The 20,053-nt window shown below is 44.2% G+C and overlaps 1 protein-coding gene across 1 annotated transcript in view; it reads left to right on the plus strand.

The window, feature by feature from the left end:
* The window catches only part of SHISA7 (shisa family member 7), a 44,567-nt gene that overhangs the window by 14,444 nt on the left and 10,070 nt on the right, over positions 1–20,053 (plus strand). The window lies entirely within an intron of this gene.

Here is a 20,053-nt window from a genome sequence, read left to right on the forward strand (position 1 = left end):
TGTCTTCTCTTTGAGGTCAGAAACAGCCGGGGACACAACTTTCTTCTGCTAGGTTTAATGAGAAGGCGCTTTAATCCTGCCTGTACATGTACAGTGCTTCAAATTAAAAACCCAGCACCAACAATGTACATGTATGACACTTGGTCATTCTAAGTTTAAAGGGGTTGACCACAGTCTTTTTTTTATATTTTCTCCCCTTCCCACCCAACTGGACCTGTAAAGTGAACTATACTTCCTTGCTCTCTGCTGCTCTGTTCCAGCTCCATGGCTCCAGTGGCACTGCACTTCCAGTCCTAGCATGTAAACGGATGGGGTCACTTGCACCTCTGCAGCCAATGACTGCCCTCAGCGGTGATGTGTCCTCAAGCAACACTTGGGGACACGTCCCCTCTGAGACCAGTCATTGGCTGCAGCAGTTCATGGGACCCCATCCATGTATGAAGTTTACAGTACCTGCGGGGACTGGAAGTGCAGTGACTATAGTACAGGACCCACAGTGACAGAACTATGCGGCTGTTAGCTGGTAAGTATAGTTCCCTTTACAGGTCCCACTGGGGGAGGGGGGGCTGAAAAAAATCATTATACGTTTCAGATTCTTTTTCACAGCATGTGGATGACATTTCTAAAAACGTCTACTTTGCTGCTACGTAAAATGTCATGGATTCGCCATGCACAAATCTGTCCCCTGTGGATGTATCCTAAAAGCAGCAGAACACCCAAACAAAAGCTGCTGCTTTGGTGACCCTGATGTCTAATCATCACTATTTCATTTTTCCAGCTTCCAATACATCAACTTCAAGGACTGATTGTTTGCTGCCTAATACACCCCCCTGCTTGACAGGTGCCATTGTCACGGGAGAATCAGCGCCATTCAGTGCACCCGTCAGTGGTTTTAATCTTATGGCTGATTTCTAGCCTCCTATTTGACGTATCGACGGTACTCGTCAGTTCCCAGCTATTCATATACGGTATATTGTTGTGACACCAGACGGTTTAGATGTAAAAGATCCTTCTGCCCTGACATATTTTACACAATAACGGCAGAATGTGTTCATAGTGGGAAATTTTACAAAACTATGAATGAGCGGCACATAATTGTTTCCGTATGTTCAGGAATTGACAGAAGGTGCGAAGCTTCATATTTTCATAAATCTCAAAAAATGCACATATTATAAGAATGGCTCCTATTGAAAAGTGTGTTATTATTTTGTATAGATTTTGAATTCAATATTCATATCTCCCTTTACATTTTTTATGGTTCATGATCTTATTTGCTTTGGGTGCAGCTGCCTGGCACTGAAGTGATCCATCTACATGCAGTGTTCTTAATATTGAGCTATGTCATTTTTCCTACATGACATAGCTCAATATTGTCTGCAAATATTAGAACTTTTCCTGGAGTTTAATATTGATGGCCTCAGGATAGGTCACCAGTATCAGATTGGTGGGGGTCTGTCTGACTACCGTCACCCCCAGTGATAAGCTGTTTGCTGGCCTCTTTGGAGATTCAACTGAATGGTCCTGGGCTGCAATACCACCTGATTGGTGGGGATGCTGAGTGTCAGACCCCAACCTCACATATTGATCACCTATCCTAAGGATAGGCCACCAGTATCAAACTTCTGGAAAACTCATTTAAGGTGACCATGCACATTAGATGAACATCGGCTGAACCCACCAATTTTGGCAGCACCGGCCAACCATCTAATCTGTACTGGAGGATCCCGGCTGTCGCCGAATGGCTGATATTAAGGGAAAGAAAGGAGAGGCATACTGGATTTCACACCCCTTAAGGACTAGGCAAAAAAAAAATTCGCTTTCTTTTCTACCTTCCTGCCTTGTAAGAGCCATAACGTTTTTACTTTTAAGTTTACATAGCCAAATAAGGGCTTTTCTTACGGGACAGGTAGTATTTTTTAATGCAACCATTTAATTTGCCATATGAAAATAGGTGAAACTAAAAAAAAATACAAGTCTGACATGTTTTTTGGGGGGCTTTGATTGTTAGGGCCTTCACTGTGTACTAAAAATGACATTACGACCCTACTGTGCAGGTCAGTACAATTATAATGATACCAAATTTATATAGTTCTTATCTTTTTTTATCAAGTTTTATTCAACTTTTGGAGGGGGCAAGGTGACCAAAAACAGTGAATTGGGCAATTTTATTTATTTTCCGTTATGGTGTTTAACAGGCAGGATTTAATGCTGCGCTAATTCCAATGACATTTACTTTTTTAGTTCAATTTTTTTAATATAAAATTGGGAAGGGGGAGGAGGTTTAAATTTTTTATATGTTTCTGTTTTTCTTATATTTTTTAAAAACACATTTTGCAATTTTTTTCTACGTTAACTAGTAGTCCCTTTATTTGATCTCTTATAGCATAGACTGCAAGCAATAGTATACGGTACTTTTGCACTCTACGGGATTTCTACTACATTCCCATTAAGTCCTGCTGCAGACAGGCATAACAGGCAGGTTGTTATGACTGGTCTGGGAGCCTTCAAAAAGTCCCAGGCTGCCATAGCAGCCACACATACCCCTGTGATTTTGCACTGGGGTCCAATCGGAGGACAGAGAGAGTCTCCTCCCTCTATCTTACTGCCCATATGCTGCTATTGACCATGGCATCGGAGGGGCTAACTGACCAGGATGGGAGTTATCTCTGATCTTAGTCATTGTGGCTGCATATTAGTTGTATTATACAGCTGACACTGCTGCCTATGAACCACACTCCGCTCTCTAACCCACATATTACCCTGCATACAGATGCCATTTGGTGTTAAGCCGTTAAAGCGGATAAGCTGCCACCAGAAGTGTCTAGCAGCAGTTGATGCCTTCCCTCATTACTGAGCCAACCTGGCATGTTTAGTACTCTGCAGTAGAAATGAGCGAATCGATTCTATACAAATCCAATTCTTTACAAATAAAAAAAAAATCTTCTTACAAATTTGAAGTTTTGGCAATTCGCTTTGGATGAATTGCGCAAAAAGGCACCTGCCATTTTGCTTTTAAAATGCAGTCACTAATCAGGGAAACATTTCAGGGAAAAGCCAGTCAGTCGCCTGCCCTGACCTTAGTCTGTTTCTTGGATTGCCCTACTGCCACCTGCCCTGACTTTGGACTTGTCTCTCAGATACGCTTATATGCTGCCTGCCCGACCTTGGCCTGTCTTCCGACTATGCTTACTATGCAAGGTTAACACACATGCTTTATGAGACATGTTATCTAAACTTAATGCAACTAAATGCGTTGTTTCACGACGGGGAGTGGGGGAAACCCCCCACCGTGCCTCGGCATTCGCTGCAACGCAGGAAAGCAGGGAACAGGGTGCAGGACACCTCCTACCGCGACCCTGAAGATCTCCCTAAACTCCTAATACATGAGCCATCTCAGAAGGTAAGGGGGCTCATGCTCTCCAACCTAGAACCCTAGGTATCCCTGCTATGCCCTAAGCCTGAACACAGGGCAGAGACCACCCATTCATCCAGCACAACAGATGAATGGTGTCTCCAGAAGCCCAGCAGCTGGCCACCAACTAGACAGGGTTCACAGCCGAACGACAGGTAAGTAACAAAAGGCAACAGACAACCTAGGTTACCAGAACTTACCTGCCACCGACGAGATGGACCGGAAACGCACTGTCTAGATGTTTGCTTAAACCCCTCCGGGAAAGCAGCCCCCTTTCGGAGGAAACACACTACAACACAATAACCTCCATGCAAGGCCCACACCATAACAACATACACCAGGTGGGAGAGGGAAAACAGAAACACGCCAGAGGGGACACACAGACAGAGCAAGGGAAACAATATAATAAATAAGGGTGGCTCACACAGACTAAGACATTCAGCCAGGGAGCAGAGCTCCTACACAGACTGACAAAATCAAACTGACCACAGGCTCCAACACACCAACATATAAGGAGGCCTGAGGTCACACCCACTACACCTTAACCCCGTGCACACCAAAGCAGGGAAAGGAAACATCCTTAAAGGGAAAGCGCACACACATACATATCAACAAGGTGCCACAAGCAACCAGCGAAAGTGTCACGGCACACACCACGGGCCGTGACATTAAGCAATTGCTTTTCAATGGCTTTTGTTTCAAGATAACGCGATTAGTTAAGAAATTTGAGTTAAGAGTGTGTGTGTTACCCCTGCTACATCTGTACCTCTGTGGGTCAGCCACCAACAAAACCAGTACTATCTCAAGAGGTAGCGGTCTGGTGGCTCCTCTGCAGCGAAGTCCAGATCCCTGTATAGGGGTTAAAGGGTGAATACCCAAGGACAGCCAGGATAACGCCTTTAGGGTTAGCTCCATGTTTTTAACCCCTTTAAGACCAGGCCTATTTTCATTTATACATTTTTGATTTTTCCTCCTCATGTTCCAAAAGCCATAGCTTTTTTATTTTTCCATTCACATAGCTATATGAGGGCTTATTTTTTGCAAGACAAGATGCATTTTTTAATCCCACCATCTAATTTACCATGTCTTGTATTAGAAAAAAGGAAAACAATTATTTGTGTCAAAATTGAAAAAAAAAAGGAATTCCACCAAGGTTTTGGGGGTTTTGACATCACAGCGTTCACTATGCACTAAAAATGACCTGACGTTCTTATTTTGCGGCTCAATACGAATGCGGCGATACCAAACTTGAACTGTTTTTTGTTTTACTACTTTAAAAAAAATTAAAACCTTTAGAAAAATCTACATTTTCTTTGCATCGCTATATTCTGACAGCCATAACTTTTTTATATTTGGGTCTAAAGAGCTTTATAAGGGCTTGTTTTTTGTGTAACGAACTGTAGTTTTCATTGATGCCATTTTTGTAGTATATACAACATTTTGATCACCGTAATTACATTTTTTGGGGGGACAAAATGACAAATCGCATGTTTTAATTTTTTTGTCTGTTACTGCATTCACCGCACAATAAGTTTTTAAAAATATTTTAATAGTTCAGACATTTTCGGCCGCGGTGATACCCAATATGTTTATTTTTTTTATTGTTTATGTATTTTTATATGTAAAATTGGGAAAGAGGGGTGATTCAAACTTTTAATATATTGGTGTTTTTTTACTTTTTTTTTACATCAGTTAGTCCCCATAGGGGCCTTATACATAGGGTCTTTTGATCCCCTCTCCTATTCACCATAATAGAGATCTATTATGGTGAATAGGATTTTTACACACTCCATTCTGCGCTATGCCTCGTGCATAGCTCAGTATGGAGAAAGCCATGGCAGGCCTGGATCGCTTCAGCAGCATCCAGGTTGCCATGGCAACCGATTGGAGCCCCGCGATTTCACTGCGGGGGCTCCGATCGGAAGGAAGATGAAGCCGCATCACTTCACAGGTGCCTTGATCGAGGCACCTGAGGGGTTAAATGGCAGGGGCGGCGCGATCGCCGTTTCCTGTCAGTGCGGCCGGATGCTGGCTGTAGCATACAGCTGGCAGATCGCACGTATGGAGCGGGCTCACTGCAGAGGCTCCCTCCATACATCCCCTGGCACGCAATGGAGTAACTGAAAGGGTTAAACATGCTGTTTGTTAACACCATCAGCCATGCCTTTACCCATAGCTACATATTTTACTGTCACTCTGACACTATTAAAGAGATTGAAAGGGGAGAGAAAGAGAAAGTGCAGAAAAAAAAAATACAAGAGCGAAAAAACTTTATCCTAGGAGACTTCCTAGTGTCATATACCAATTTATAGGCCAGCTGGAGCACTTTTGATTCAGGTACAATTGATTTGGACACCAATTTAATATTCTGACTGATTCATTAATCTCTTAATCTCTGTACGCCCCGTGTAGTTCCAATCACCGCCGTGCGGCGGGCGGTAATCGGAACAAGGTGCCTGCTCAAATCAATCAGCAGGCACCTTGGTACAATGCCCAGGGGGGACCTGTGAACCCCCCATGTCGGCGATCGCAGCTAACCGCAGGTCAATTGCTGCGTTTCCGGGTTATTCGGGTCTCTGGTGACCCGATAACCCGGAATAAGACGGTGATCGGTGGTGTGATAATACACCACCAATCACCATCCTTAGATCCTGAGAGGTGGCAGTCACGTCACCTCTCAGGATCGCTTCTGATTGGCTGGATGGGCAGGTGGGCGGGCGGGCGGAGCGGCAGATTTGAATTGCCGGAGCTCCTCTCCCCGCTCATAAACGTCTGTGGAGCAGGGAGAGAGAGGAGCCTCCGGCTGCAAAACCCATCAAGTAGGTTTTTTGTGCCAACAGGCACAAAACAGCATATTAGGGACAGTGAGGGAGAGGTAGATTAGGCAGGGAGAGTTAGGGGAATTTTTTTTATTTTATTGTGGTTTAGCACCCGGATCGGGTGTCTGGGGTCCACAGCACTCAGCTGTGTGACCCTAGACCCCCCAGGGGTGCTGCAGCTTGCCCCCCCCCTGCCCCACACACAAATATTTTGGGGTGCAAGTGTTTTTTTTTTGCATGCGCTGACTGTGGACGGCACTTGTAGCGTCTGGCCACTGTTAGCGCATCGCCCACCCCACCGCTGATCAGCTTTGTACCGCTGATCAGCGCGTTTGAATATTTTTATTTATTTTTTTACACTTTTTGGGGCTTTCAATTTTTTTAGTTATCTTTATATATGTTTTTCTGTTAGGTGTAGGGCAAAGTATGCGAACACCCATCCCCCACACACACGCACACTGAATAAAGCTTTCCACTCACGCACACACACACACACACACACTCCCCTATGACCCGCCAGAAGTTTATCGGCCAAGGAGGCATATACCCAGCTTGCCTCCGACTCCGAGAGCCCCAGTGAGGACGAGGATGACCCAACTTTCCTCTTGTCATCTGCGTCCTCCTCCTCATCATCTAGTGATGATGAGGAGCCCCCAAGGAGGCGGAGACGCCACCAGGCGGAGCAAGGAGACCGCCATGCCAAGGTCCCTGTGGCCCACACTAGTACGAGCAGCTCTCGGGCTCGTACCAGTTTTCCGGCCCACCAAATAAGTCCAACTGAGCCCCCTACCAGTGAACTTGTCTGGTGTACCCCCAGAGGATTTTGAGCCCGTGATTCCTGATTTTGTTGGCCAAGCAGGAATCCAGATTCCCACAGTGGACTTCACTGAATATGACCACTTTGTGAATCTGATGGTGGAGCAAACGAACTTGTACGCCCAACAGTTCATTGCTCAACACCCGGGCTCTTTTTTGGCTAGGGCCGGTGGCTGGACTCCGGTCAGTGCAGCCGAGATGAGGACGTTTTGGGGACTCGTGCTGCACATGGGCCTAGTCAAAAAACCCAGTGTCAGGCATTACTGGAGTGGGGACGTCCTCTACCAGACCCCACTTTACAGTATGGCCATGACACGTACCCGGTTTGAGGCCATTCGGAAATGCCTGCATTATGCAGATAATGCAGCATTTCCCCCCTTCCTCGAGGTGATCCTGCCTATGGCCGCCTGTACAAAATCAGGCCGGTCATCGATCTCTTCGGAGCCAAATTTTTGGAGACCTATGTACCTGGAAGGGAGGTCGCGGTTGATGAGTCTCTCATTGCTTTCAAGGGGAGACTCATTTTCCACCAGTATTTTCCCTCTAAGCTGGAGAGGTATGGTGTGAAGCTGTACAAACTTTGTGAGAGTACATTACAAGTTTTGTGTGTACGAGGGGTGAGATTCCCGTACTGAAACCCCAGAATATCCCCCCACTCCGGGTGTTAGCGGGAAACTTGTGTGGGACCTTATGCACCCACTGCTAGATAAGGGTAACCACCTGTACGTGGATAACTTTTATACTAGTATCCCCTTGTTCCAGTCCCTCACCGCCAGATCCATGTCCGCTTGTGGGACCGTGTGGAAAAATCAACGCGGCCTCCCTACTGACCCCCTCCAGGTACCTATCCCCAGGGGTGAGACCCGAGCCCTAACCAGTGGAAACCTGTTGCTGGTCAGATATAAGGACAAGAGGGATGTCCTTGTACTGTCTACAATTCACGGTAACGGCATCACCCCTGTCCCTGTGCGAGGTACCGCGGCAACGGTCCTCAAGCCCGATTGTATAGTCGGCTACAATCGGAATATGGGAGGAGTTGATCTCTCTGATCAAGTCTTCAAGCCATATAACGCCATGCGCAAAACCCGGGCATGGTATAAAAAAGTTGTGGTCTACTTGGTGCAGGTTGCCATGTACAACTCTTTTGTATTGTTCCAGTGCGCTGGCAACACAGGGAAATTCCTGCAGTTCTATGAGGCAGTCCTCAAGACCCTGATCTTTTCTGACCGGGAAAGAGCAGGCCGGAGTACCTCGGGAACTGGAGTGCAGAGTGTGTCACAGAAAGGGGATACGGAAGGACACCACCACTCAGTGTGACACGTGCCCCGATCATCCGGGCCTCTACAGTCGTGGCCAAAAGTTTTGAGAATGACACAAATATTAGTTTTCACAAAGTTTGCTGCTAAACTGCTTTTAGATCTTTGTTTCAGTTGTTTCTGTGATTTTGTGAAATATAATTACACGCACTTCATACGTTTCAAAGGCTTTTATCGACAATTACATGACATTTATGCAAAGACTCAGTATTTGCAGTGTTGGCCCTTCTTTTTCAGGACCTCTGCAATTCGACTGGGCATGCTCTCAATCAACTTCTGGGCCAATTCCTGACTGATAGCAACCTATTCTTTCATAATCACTTCTTGGAGTTTGTCAGAATTAGTGGATTTTTGTTTCTCCACCCGCCTCTTGAGGATTGACCACAAGTTCTCAATGGGATTAAGATCTGGGGAGTTTCCAGGCCATGGACCCAAAATGTCAACGTTTTGGTCCCCGAGCCACTTAGTTATCACTTTTGCCTTATGGCACGGTGCTTCATCGTGCTGGAAAAGGCATTGTTCTTCACCAAACTGTTGTTGGATTGTTGGAAGAAGTTGCTGTTGGAGGGTGTTTTGGTACCATTCTTTATTCATGGCTGTGTTTTTGGGCAAAATATTGAGTGAGCCCACTCCCTTGGATGAGAAGCAACCCCACACATGAATGGTCTCAGGATGCTTTACTGTTGGCATGACACAGGACTGATGGTAGCACTCACCTTTTCTTCTCCGGACAAGCCTTTTTCCAGATGCCCCAAACAATCGTAAAGAGGCTTCATCAGAGAATATGACTTTGCCCCAATCCTCAGCAGTCCATTCACTATACTTTCTGCAGAAGATCAATCTGTCCCTGATGTTTTTTTTGGAGAGAAGTGGCTTCTTTGCTGCCCTTCTTGACACCAGGCCATCTTCCAAAAGTCTTCGCCTCACTGTGCGTGCAGATGCGCTCACACCTGCCTGCTGCCATTCCTGAGCAAGCTCTGCACTGGTGGCACTCCGATCCCGCAGCTGAATCCTCTTTAGGAGACGATCCTGGCGCTTGCTGGACTTTCTTGGACGCCCTGAAGCCTTCTTAACAAGAATTGAACCTCTTTCCTTGAAGTTATTGATGATCCTATAAATTGTTGATTGAGGTGCAATCTTAGTAGCCACAATATCCTTGCCTGTGAAGCCATTTTTATGCAACGCAATGATGGCTGCACGCGTTTTTTTGCAGGTCACCATGGTTAACAATGGAAGAACAATGATTTCAAGCATCGAGGGTGATCGAGGGTGGCTTTTAACATGTCAAGTCTGCCATTTTAAACCAATCAGCCTGACATAATGATCTCCAGCCTTGTGCTCGTCAACATTCTCACCTGAGTTAACAAGACAATTACTGAAATGATCTCAGCAGGTCCTTTAATGACAGAAATGAAATGCAGTGGAAAGTTTTTTTTTGGTCTAAGTTAATTTTCATGGCAAAGAATATTCTAGAATGGGGTCATTTTTGGGTGGTTTCTATTATGTAAGCCTCGCAAAGTGACTTCAGACCTGAACTGGTCCTTAACCACCTCAGCCCCCAGTGCTTAAACACCCTGAAAGACCAGGCCACTTTTTACACTTCTGACCTACACTACTTTCACCATTTATTGCTCGGTCATGCAACTTACCACCCAAATGAATTTTACCTCCTTTTCTTCTCACTAATAGAGCTTTCATTTGGTGGTATTTCATTGCTGCTGACATTTTTACTTTTTTTGTTATTAATCGAAATTTAACGATTTTTTTTGCAAAAAAATGACATTTTTCACTTTCAGTTGTAAAATTTTGCAAAAAAAACAAGATCCATATATAAATTTTGCTCTAAATTTATTGTTCTACATGTCTTTGATAAAAAAAAAAATGTTTGGGTAAAAAAAAAATGGTTTGGGTAAAAGTTATAGCGTTTACAAACTATGGTACAAAAATGTGAATTTCCGCTTTTTGAAGCAGCTCTGACTTTCTGAGCACCTGTCATGTTTCCTGAGGTTCTACAATGCCCAGACAGTACAAACACCCCACAAATGACCCCATTTCGGAAAGCACACACCCTAAGGTACTCGCTGATGGGCATAGTGAGTTCATAGAACTTTTTATTTTTTGTCACAAGTTAGCGGAAAATGATGATTTTTTATTTTTTTTTCTTACAAAGTCTCATATTCCACTAACTTGTGACAAAAAATAAAAACTTCCATGAACTCACTATGCCCATCACGAAATACCTTGGGGTCTCTTCTTTCCAAAATGGGGTCACTTGTGGGGTAGTTATACTGCCCTGGCATTCTAGGGGCCCAAATGTGTGGTAAGGAGTTTGAAATCAAATTCTGTAAAAAATGACGAGTGAAATCCGAAAGGTGCTCTTTGGAATATGGGCCCCTTTGCCCACCTAGGCTGCAAAAAAGTGTCACACATCTGGTATCTCCGTATTCAGTAGAAGTTGGGGAATGTGTTTTGGGGTGTCTTTTTACATATACCCATGCTGGGTGAGAGAAATATCTTGGTCAAATGCCAACTTTGTATAAAAAAATGGGAAAAGTTGTCTTTTGCCAAGATATTTCTCTCACCCAGCATGGGTATATGTAAAATGACACCCCAAAACACATTCCCCAACTTCTACTGAATACGGAGATACCAGATGTGTGACACTTTTTTGCAGCCTAGGTGGGCAAGGGAGCCCACATTCCAAAGAGCACCTTTCGGATTTCACTCGTCATTTTTTACAGAATTTGATTTCAAACTCCTTACCACACATTTGGGCCCCTAGAATGCCAGGGCAGTATAACTACCCCACAAGTGACCCCATTTTGGAAAGAAGAGACCCCAAGGTATTCACTGATGGGCATGGCGAGTTCATGGAAGTTTTTATTTTTTGTCACAAGTTAGTGGAATATGAGACTTTGTATGAAAAAAATAAATAAATAAAAAATCATCATTTTCCACTAACTTGTGACAAAAAATAAAAAATTCTAGGAACTCGCCATGCCCCTCACGGAATACCTTGGGGTGTCTTCTTTCCAAAATGGGGTCACTTGTGGGGTAGTTATACTGCCCTGGCATTCTAGGGGCCCAAATGTGTGGTAAGGAGTTTGAAATCAAATTCTGTAAAAAATGACGAGTGAAATCCGAAAGGTGCTCTTTGGAATATGGGCCCCTTTGCCCACCTAGGCTGCAAAAAAGTGTCACACATCTGGTATCTCCGTATTCAGTAGAAGTTGGGGAATGTGTTTTGGGGTGTCATTTTACATATACCCATGCTGGGTGAGAGAAATATCTTGGCAAAAGACAACTTTTCCCATTTTTTTATACAAAGTTGGCATTTGACCAAGATATTTATCTCACCCAGCATGGGTATATGTAAAAAGACACCCCAAAACACATTCCCCAACTTCTACTGAATACGGAGATACCAGATGTGTGACACTTTTTTGCAGCCTAGGTGGGCAAAGGGGCCCATATTCCAAAGAGCACCTTTCGGATTTCACTCGTCATTTTTTACAGAATTTGATTTCAAAGTCCTTACCACACATTTGGGCCCCTAGAATGCCAGGGCAGTATAACTACCCCACAAGTGACCCCATTTTGGAAAGAAGAGACCCCAAGGTATTCGCTGATGGGCATAGTGAGTTCATGGAAGTTTTTATTTTTTGTCACAAGTTAGTGGAATATGAGACTTTGTATGTAAAAAAAAAAAAAAAAAAATCATCATTTTCCACTAACTTGTGACAAAAAATAAAAAATTCTAGGAACTCGCCATGCCCCTCACGGAATACCTTGGGGTGTCTTCTTTCCAAAATAGGGTCACTTGTGGGGTAGTTATACTGCCCTGGCATTTTCCAGGGGCCCTAATGTGTGGTAAGTAGGTAAATGACCTGTGAAATCCGAAAGGTGCTCTTTGGAATGTGGGCCCCTTTGCCCACCTAGGCTGCAAAAAAGTGTCACACATCTGGTATCGCCGTACTCGGGAGAAGTTGGGGAATGTGTTTTGTGGTGTCATTTTACATATACCCATGCTGGGTGAGAGAAATATCTTGGCAAAAGACAACTTTTCCCATTTTTTTATACAAAGTTGGCATTTGACCAAGATATTTATCTCACCCAGCATGGGTATATGTAAAATGACACCCCAAAACACATTCACCAACTTCTACTGAATACGGAGATACCACATGTGTGACACTTTTTTGCAGCCTAGGTGGGCAAAGGGGCCCAAATTCCTTTTAGGAGGGCATTTTTAGACATTTGGATACCAGACTTCTTCTCACGCTTTGGGGCCCCTAAAATGCCAGGGCAGTATAAATACCCCACATGTGACCCCATTTTGGAAAGAAGACACCCCAAGGTATTCAATGAGGGGCATGGCGAGTTCATTGAAAAAAAAATTTTTTGGCACAAGTTAGCGGAAATTGATTTTTTTGATTTTGTTCTCACAAAGTCTCCCTTTCCGCTAACTTGGGACAAAAATTTCAATCTTTCATGGACTCAATATGCCCCTCAGCGAATACCTTGGGGTGTCTTCTTTCCAAAATGGTGTTATTTGTGGGGTGTTTGTACTGCCCTGGCATTTGAGGGTCTCCGCAATCATTACATGTATGCCCAGCATTAGGAGTTTCTGCTATTCTCCTTATATTGAGCATACAGGTAATGAGATTTTTTTTTTCCGTTCAGCCGCTGGGCTGAAAGAAAAAAATGAACGGCACAGATTTCTTCATTCGCATCGATCAATGTGGATGAAAAAATCTCTGCCAAAAAAAGAAAAAGGAGGGGAAAGGCGTCTGCCAGGACATAGGAGCTCCGCCCAACATCCATACCCACTTAGCTCGTATGCCCTGGCAAACCAGATTTCTCCATTCACATCAATCGATGTGGATGAATAAATCATTGCCGGGATTTTTTTTTTTATATATACAAAGTGTTTGCCAAAGCATATGAACACCGCCACCTCCTCAGCTCATATGCCTCGGCAAACGTATCTTTTACTGCAGAGGAGAAATCTCGTCTTGCAGCGCCGCATACACCGACTTGCGTGTAATCTGACAGCAGCGCGATGCTTCTGTCAGAATGCACATCAGTGCTGCAGCTAGTCGATCGGTTGGTCCACCTGAAAGGAAAAAAAAAAAAAAAAAAAAAAGAAAAAACCAGGCCGCAAAGCAATAACTTTATTAACTTTAGAACAGAACATATTAACTTTTTTTAACTTTTTTACTTACCGGTAATTTTTTTTTTGTTTAGTTTTTTTTACCTTTATAGAACAAACCTCTCCTTCCCCATGGGACAATGTGCAAAGCGCAAATCGCCCAAAGATGTGGCGAAGTACGTTATGCACTTTATCCCAGGTGAAAGGAGAGGTTTGCAGCAGCTGTGAGTGAAGGGGCCCTAATAGCCCTGTGTGCCTGTCCTGGTGAGATGTGATCCCTATGCTAGGTGTACCTGTGTGTGGTACTTCCGGAAACACTCTCCATAGCATAGGGCAGGGTGGTCAGCACAGTCAGGACAGAAATAGCGGGTGTCACGCCTTATTCCACTCCTGCTACAGACACGACATCTTTTTCGGGGTGACGGTTGGGTTGAGGTACCAGGAACGACACTGGGGAAATGTCGCTCGTGTAGACGGCTAACTACACTGGTGGATGGGGCCACGGAACCTTCTGGATACAGGAGGTTCTCGATGATCTCTTCCTGGAATTTGAGGAAGGATCGTGTTCTCCCAGCCTTACTGTAGAGAACAAAACTATTGTACAGCGCCAATTGAATCAAATATACAGACACCTTCTTATACCAGCGTCTGGTTCTGCGGGAAACTAAATACGGAGACAACATCTGGTCATTGAAGTCCACCCCTCCCATGAGCGCATTATAGTCGTGGACACAGAGGGGCTTTTCAATGACACGGGTTGCTCGCTCAATTTGGATTGTCGTGTCTGCGTGAATGGAGGAGAGCATGTAAACGTCACGCTTGTCTCTCCATTTCACCGCGAGCAGTTCTTCGTTACACAAGGCAGCCCTCTGCCCCCTTGCAAGACGGGTGGTTACAAGCCGTTGGGGGAAGCCCACGCGACTAGTTCGCGCGGTGCCACAGGCACAAATCCGTTCTAGAAACAAATGCCTAAAGAGGGCCACACTTGTGTAGAAATTGTCCACATAAAGATGGTACCCCTTGCCGAATAAGGGTGACACCAAGTCCCAGACTGTCTTCCCACTGCTCCCCAGGTAGTCAGGGCAACCGACCGGCTCCAGGGTCTGATCTTTTCCCTCATAGATCCGAAATTTGTGGGTATAGCCTGTGGCCCTTTCACAGAGCTTATACAATTTGACCCCATACCGGGCACGCTTGCTTGGGATGTATTGTTTGAAGCCAAGGCGCCCGGTAAAATGTATTAGGGACTCGTCTACGCAGATGTTTTGCTCAGGGGTATACAAATCTGCAAATTTCAGGTTGAAATGGTCTATGAGGGGCCGAATTTTGTGGAGCCGGTCAAAAGCAGGGTGGCCTCTGGGACGGGAGGTGGTGTTGTCGCTAAAATGCAGAAAACGGAGGATGGTCTCAAATCGTGTCCTGGACATAGCAGCAGAGAACATGGGCATGTGATGAATTGGGTGCGTTGACCAATATGACCGCAATTCATGCTTTTTTGTCAGGCCCATGTTGAGGAGAAGGCCCAGAAAAATTTTAAGTTCGGAAACTTGGACTGGTTTCCACCGGAAAGGCTGGGCATAATAGCTTCCCGGGTTTGCGGTTATAAATTGTGTGGCATACCGGTTTGTCTCTGCCACAACTAAGTCCAAGAGCTCCGCAGTCAAGAACAGCTCAAAAAATCCCAGGGCCGAACCGATTTGAGCCGTCTCAACCCGAACTCCAGACTGGGCGGTGAAAGGGGGAACTACTGGTGCGGCTGAAGTTGGTGACTGCCAATCAGGATTTGCCAGCACCTCAGGGACTCTAGGGGCTCTACGGGCCTGTCTGTGCGGTGGCTGCGACGGGGTAACTATTGCACGTGCCACCGTACCAGCTTCAACTGCCCTTCTGGTGCTCGCTACTTCACCAGGTTGTACAGCAGTGCTGGTACTAGGTCCAGGAAGGGCTGCGCTGCTGGTGTATGCCTCACCACGTGATCCGGCAGCGACAGCCCCACTCTGCTGCTCTTGAAGCGGATCCTGCGTAACCTGTGGTCTAGCGACACGGGGCCTGGTACGCCTGGTGCTATCAGGGACCTCCACCTCCTCGTCCGAACTTTGGGTCAGAGAGCCACTGCTTTCTACAGGTTCATATTCTGACCCGCTAGATTCATCAGATGAGGGTTCCCACTCCTCATCCGACTGGGTCAGAATCCTGTAGGCCTCTTCAGAAGAATACCCCCTGTTTGACATTTTGGACTACTAAATTTAGGGGTATTCCCTGAGACTACCCAAGAAAAAAAGCAAACCTGTCTTACAAAGGGGAGGCTAGCGAAGTACCGGAGGCTGCTGCGGTTGATAAAAAATATCAAAACTGATTTTTTTATCGCCGCAGTGCGTGTAAAATGAATGTGCAGTGATCAAAAAATATATATTTTTTGTCACTGCGGTGGGGCGGGCGTGGGTGAACGCACGTGTGGGCGACCGATCAGGCCTGATCGGGCAAACACTGCGTTTTGGGTGGAGGGCGAGCTAAGGTGACACTAATACAATTATAGATCTGACCGTGATCAGTTTTGATCACTTACAGATACTATAAAAGTACAAATGCTGATTAGCGATACGCTAAACAGCGAATAAAAGTGACTGCGGTGCGGTGGGGTGGGCGCTAACTGACGCTAACTACCTAACCAAGGGGCCTAAACTATCCCTAAAACCTAACAGCCAATACCAGTGAAAAAAAAAAAGTGACAGTTTACACTGATCACTTTTTTTCCTTTCACTAGTGATTGACAGGGGCGATCAAAGGGGTGATCAAAGGGTTAATTGGGGTGCAGGTGGGTGATCTGGGGCTAAGGTGTAGTGTTGGTGCTACTCACAGTTCAGTCTGCTCCTGTGCTGGATCCAACCGACGAAAAGGACCAGCACAGGAGCAGACAAGCCATATAACAGATCATATTTACTAATATGATCTGTTATATGACTTTGGATTGGATTTTTTGAAAATCGCCAGCCTGCCAGCCAATGATCGTTGCTGGCAGGCTGGTGACGAAATACTTCTTTTAATTTTGCCGGCCCGCGATGCGCATGCGCGGGCCGGCTTGGAGCGAAATCTCGCGTCTCGCGAGATGACGCGTATATGGGTGACTCTGCGCAGCGCTGCCACCTCCGGAACGCGATCCTGCGTTAGGCGGTCCGGAGGTGGTTAAACAGTGGGTTTTTGAAAATTGCTGAAAAATTTCAAGATTTGCCAAAATGATCTAAACATGAAGTAGACATATGGGGAATGTAAAGTAATAGCTATTTTTGGAGGTATTACTATGTATTATAGAAGTAGAGAAATTGAAACGTGGAAATTTGCTAATTTTTCCAATTTTTTTTCCATTATTTTTTTATAAATAAAAATGATTTTTTTTTACTCCATTTTACCAGTGTCATGAAGTACAATATGTGACGAAAAAACAATCTCAAAATGGCCTGGATAAGTAAAAGCGTTTTAAAGTTATTCACACATAAAGAGACACTGGTCAGATTTGCAAAAAATGGCCTGGTACTTAAGGTGAAAATGAGCCTGGTACTTAAGGGGTTAAAATCAGATCCAAAACTAATTTCAATAAATGTGCTCATTTCTAGTTTGCACTATAACTACGTATACACATTGAAATAAGAAGAGGACCTAACACTGACCCCTGTAACCCAACCTGAGATTGGTCCCCTCTGCAGTTCCACACATTTGTCCCAGTCCTAGCATTCACAATTTATGTACCAACCTTACATTATCAAATGTAAATTCTTCTGAATTTAAATAGAGATACACGAACGGTTCTCTGTAGGGTGCTGTTTCAAGCTAGACTCCTTATACTTAAGAAATGGATAGGGGTAGATCCTCCGACAGTGGGACAGTGGAGAAAAGTAGTTGATAATCTGATTAAGGAAGAACGGGCGATGGAGGGCCATATTAAAAAAGTTACAAGTATTGATGAAGTTTGGAAAAACTGGTTACTTTAGGGTTGGATTGCTGAAAAACTTTATATATATGTATATATATATATATATATATTTTATTTTTATTTTTTTTCTAACGTCCCGCCTCCCCCCCTACCCAAGGGTGGTGGGTGGGTAAAAGGGGATTAAAAATAATTCTGTATGTATAGAAAAACCAGTTGGTTTTGGACAAAATGAAAATGTAACTATTTCCTGCGGATACTGAAATATATGATTGTTGAGTTGATATGTTTAAATGGAAAAGAAGGAAATAAAAAAAATTTTTTTAAAAAAAAGTAAATTCTTCAACATTTACAGCCTTGGGTATCATGGACACCACCATATTTTGGATTCATGTTGCATAGATAAGGTGTCCATAGCCTTCCGTAGGACCATACAGTTCCTCTGTCTGCTTCCGAATTTATATGCAATGAGTGATATCTATGACTCAAACCACAATAAAATCTACATGTGGATTTCCTTCTGGATTTTGGTGCATTGTATGTATTAAGACTGTGGGAGAATAGACACATAACCTTGTAGATAATGTCATGTAAAATTTAGGTATAATAATAAAAAATTAAAAAGATATGTAAAATGATCTGATAGTTGATACATTTCAGTAACTAATTGCAATAATTGCAATGTGTAAACACTGACACCCTGTGGCCATTGGTGGAGTTTCCAGATATTTTTAAACTCTAGTCTTTAAAATATAGCGGTCTCACAAATATATTTGCATGTGATCAAAAACCAACAAAAAACATATTTCACTCATTTCAGGTTAGTGTTTATTCCATTTTTGCTCCATTGACCAAATCTAAATTCAGAATAGGGTAGGTAGAGATTAGAGATGAGCGAACTTCTGTTTTAGAAGTTCAAGTTGGGGTTTGGGCTGCCTCTAAAGGCATTTCGTTATGCATTCTGTCCTTAAATTGTGTTTTGGTCTGTGGTCACGGGATCCATAACGCAATTCTGCGGTAACCCCAACCCAAACGCGAACTTCTAAAACAGAAGATCGCTCATCCCTAGTAAAGATACCACCTAAATATGAACTGGCCCATGGTCAATATACAATTCTAGCCCCCATTGCTGAACAATCAGACCACTTTGAGATTGTGCCAATAGGCCCATAGTGACATCATTAGGCCCCTTTCAGATGAGCAAGTTCCATGCATCGGACTCACAATGTGAGTATGTGTGGCAGCTCCCGTCCTGACCTCCCAGCACTGACGGGTCGCATAGCATTATATTGATTTATAATGCTATGTAACCCTTAGAGTTCTGGAATGTATTGGATAAGGCCTCATGCAGACGACCGTTGTGTGCATCAGCGGCCGTTGTTCCGTTTTCCGTGTTTTTCTGCGGACCCATTGACTTTCAATGGGTCCGTGGAAAAATCGGAAAATGCACCGTTTTTCGTCCGTGTTTCCTGTCTGTGAAAAAAATATGACCTGTCCTTTTTTTTTTCACGAACAACGGTTCGCGGACCCATTCAAGTCAATGGGTCCGTTAAAAACCACGGATGCACACAAGATTGTCATCCGCGTCCGTGATCCGTGTCCGTTTTTTTTCAATCATTTTAAAGGCAAACTTGACTTAGAATGTTTTTTCACTTTTCATGTCCGTGGATCCTCCAAAAATCAAGGAAGACCCACGGAAGAAAAAACGGACACGGATCACGGAACTACGGAACCCGTTTTTGCGGACCGCAAAAAAACCCAGATGCGTGCATGAGGCCTAACACTGACATAATGCGACCTGGTCAGTGCTGGGAGGTCAGGACGGGAGCTGCCACATACTCACACTGCGAGTCCGAAATAGGGCCTTAAAGTTATAGTTTGGTTCTCCCTCACCCAGAGCAAGGATTGTGACAAAATATTACTCTGGATTCAATGTCCCTTCAGTCTAGGCATCACATAGAAATTAGGGGGCAGATGAGGAACTTTGACAGTAAGTACATTTTGCTGAGTTTTTGTGTTCCCAAATATAGGGCGAATTTTCAATCCCAGTATTCCATAATTCCAGCTTAAAAAAAAAAAAAAAAAAATTAAAAATAGGACATTGTGACTTTTGGGCTAATTTGCCCAAAAATTTGCAACATTTTAGATTTTTCACACCACTCACTCCAGTTTTGACAATTGGGTGGGAAAGTGACCTGGTTAGTCTGTCGAGCTGATTTAAACCAGATTTATAAACTGCGACTTTTTAAATATTCACAAAAATTGTCTAAAACTTAGGCCCCGTTCACATTTCCGTGTCAGTGTCAAGTCTGTGAAAAAAGCGTACGTGTTTCAACTGTGAGGGATCAGTAGTTGGTCCGTGTGTCCTTTTTTTACCATCCGTGTGTCATCCGTAATTCACTGACGTTGCTCAGCTGAAAATTAATTTCCAAAGAATCTCCTATTAGTCTTCAGTAAAAAACTCACGCAAAACACGGACACAACACGGATGTGTGTCAGTGATTTTCAAGGATCCATAGACTTCAATGGTTGCGCTTGGTCCATTCACTTCGATCGGACGGCCCCTTCCTGTTCAACTGAATAGGAAAGAGTCGTTCCAATGATGTGAATGGG

The sequence above is a fragment of the Bufo bufo genome, chromosome 1, assembly GCF_905171765.1.
Source record: "Bufo bufo chromosome 1, aBufBuf1.1, whole genome shotgun sequence".
NCBI lineage: Eukaryota > Metazoa > Chordata > Amphibia > Anura > Bufonidae > Bufo > Bufo bufo.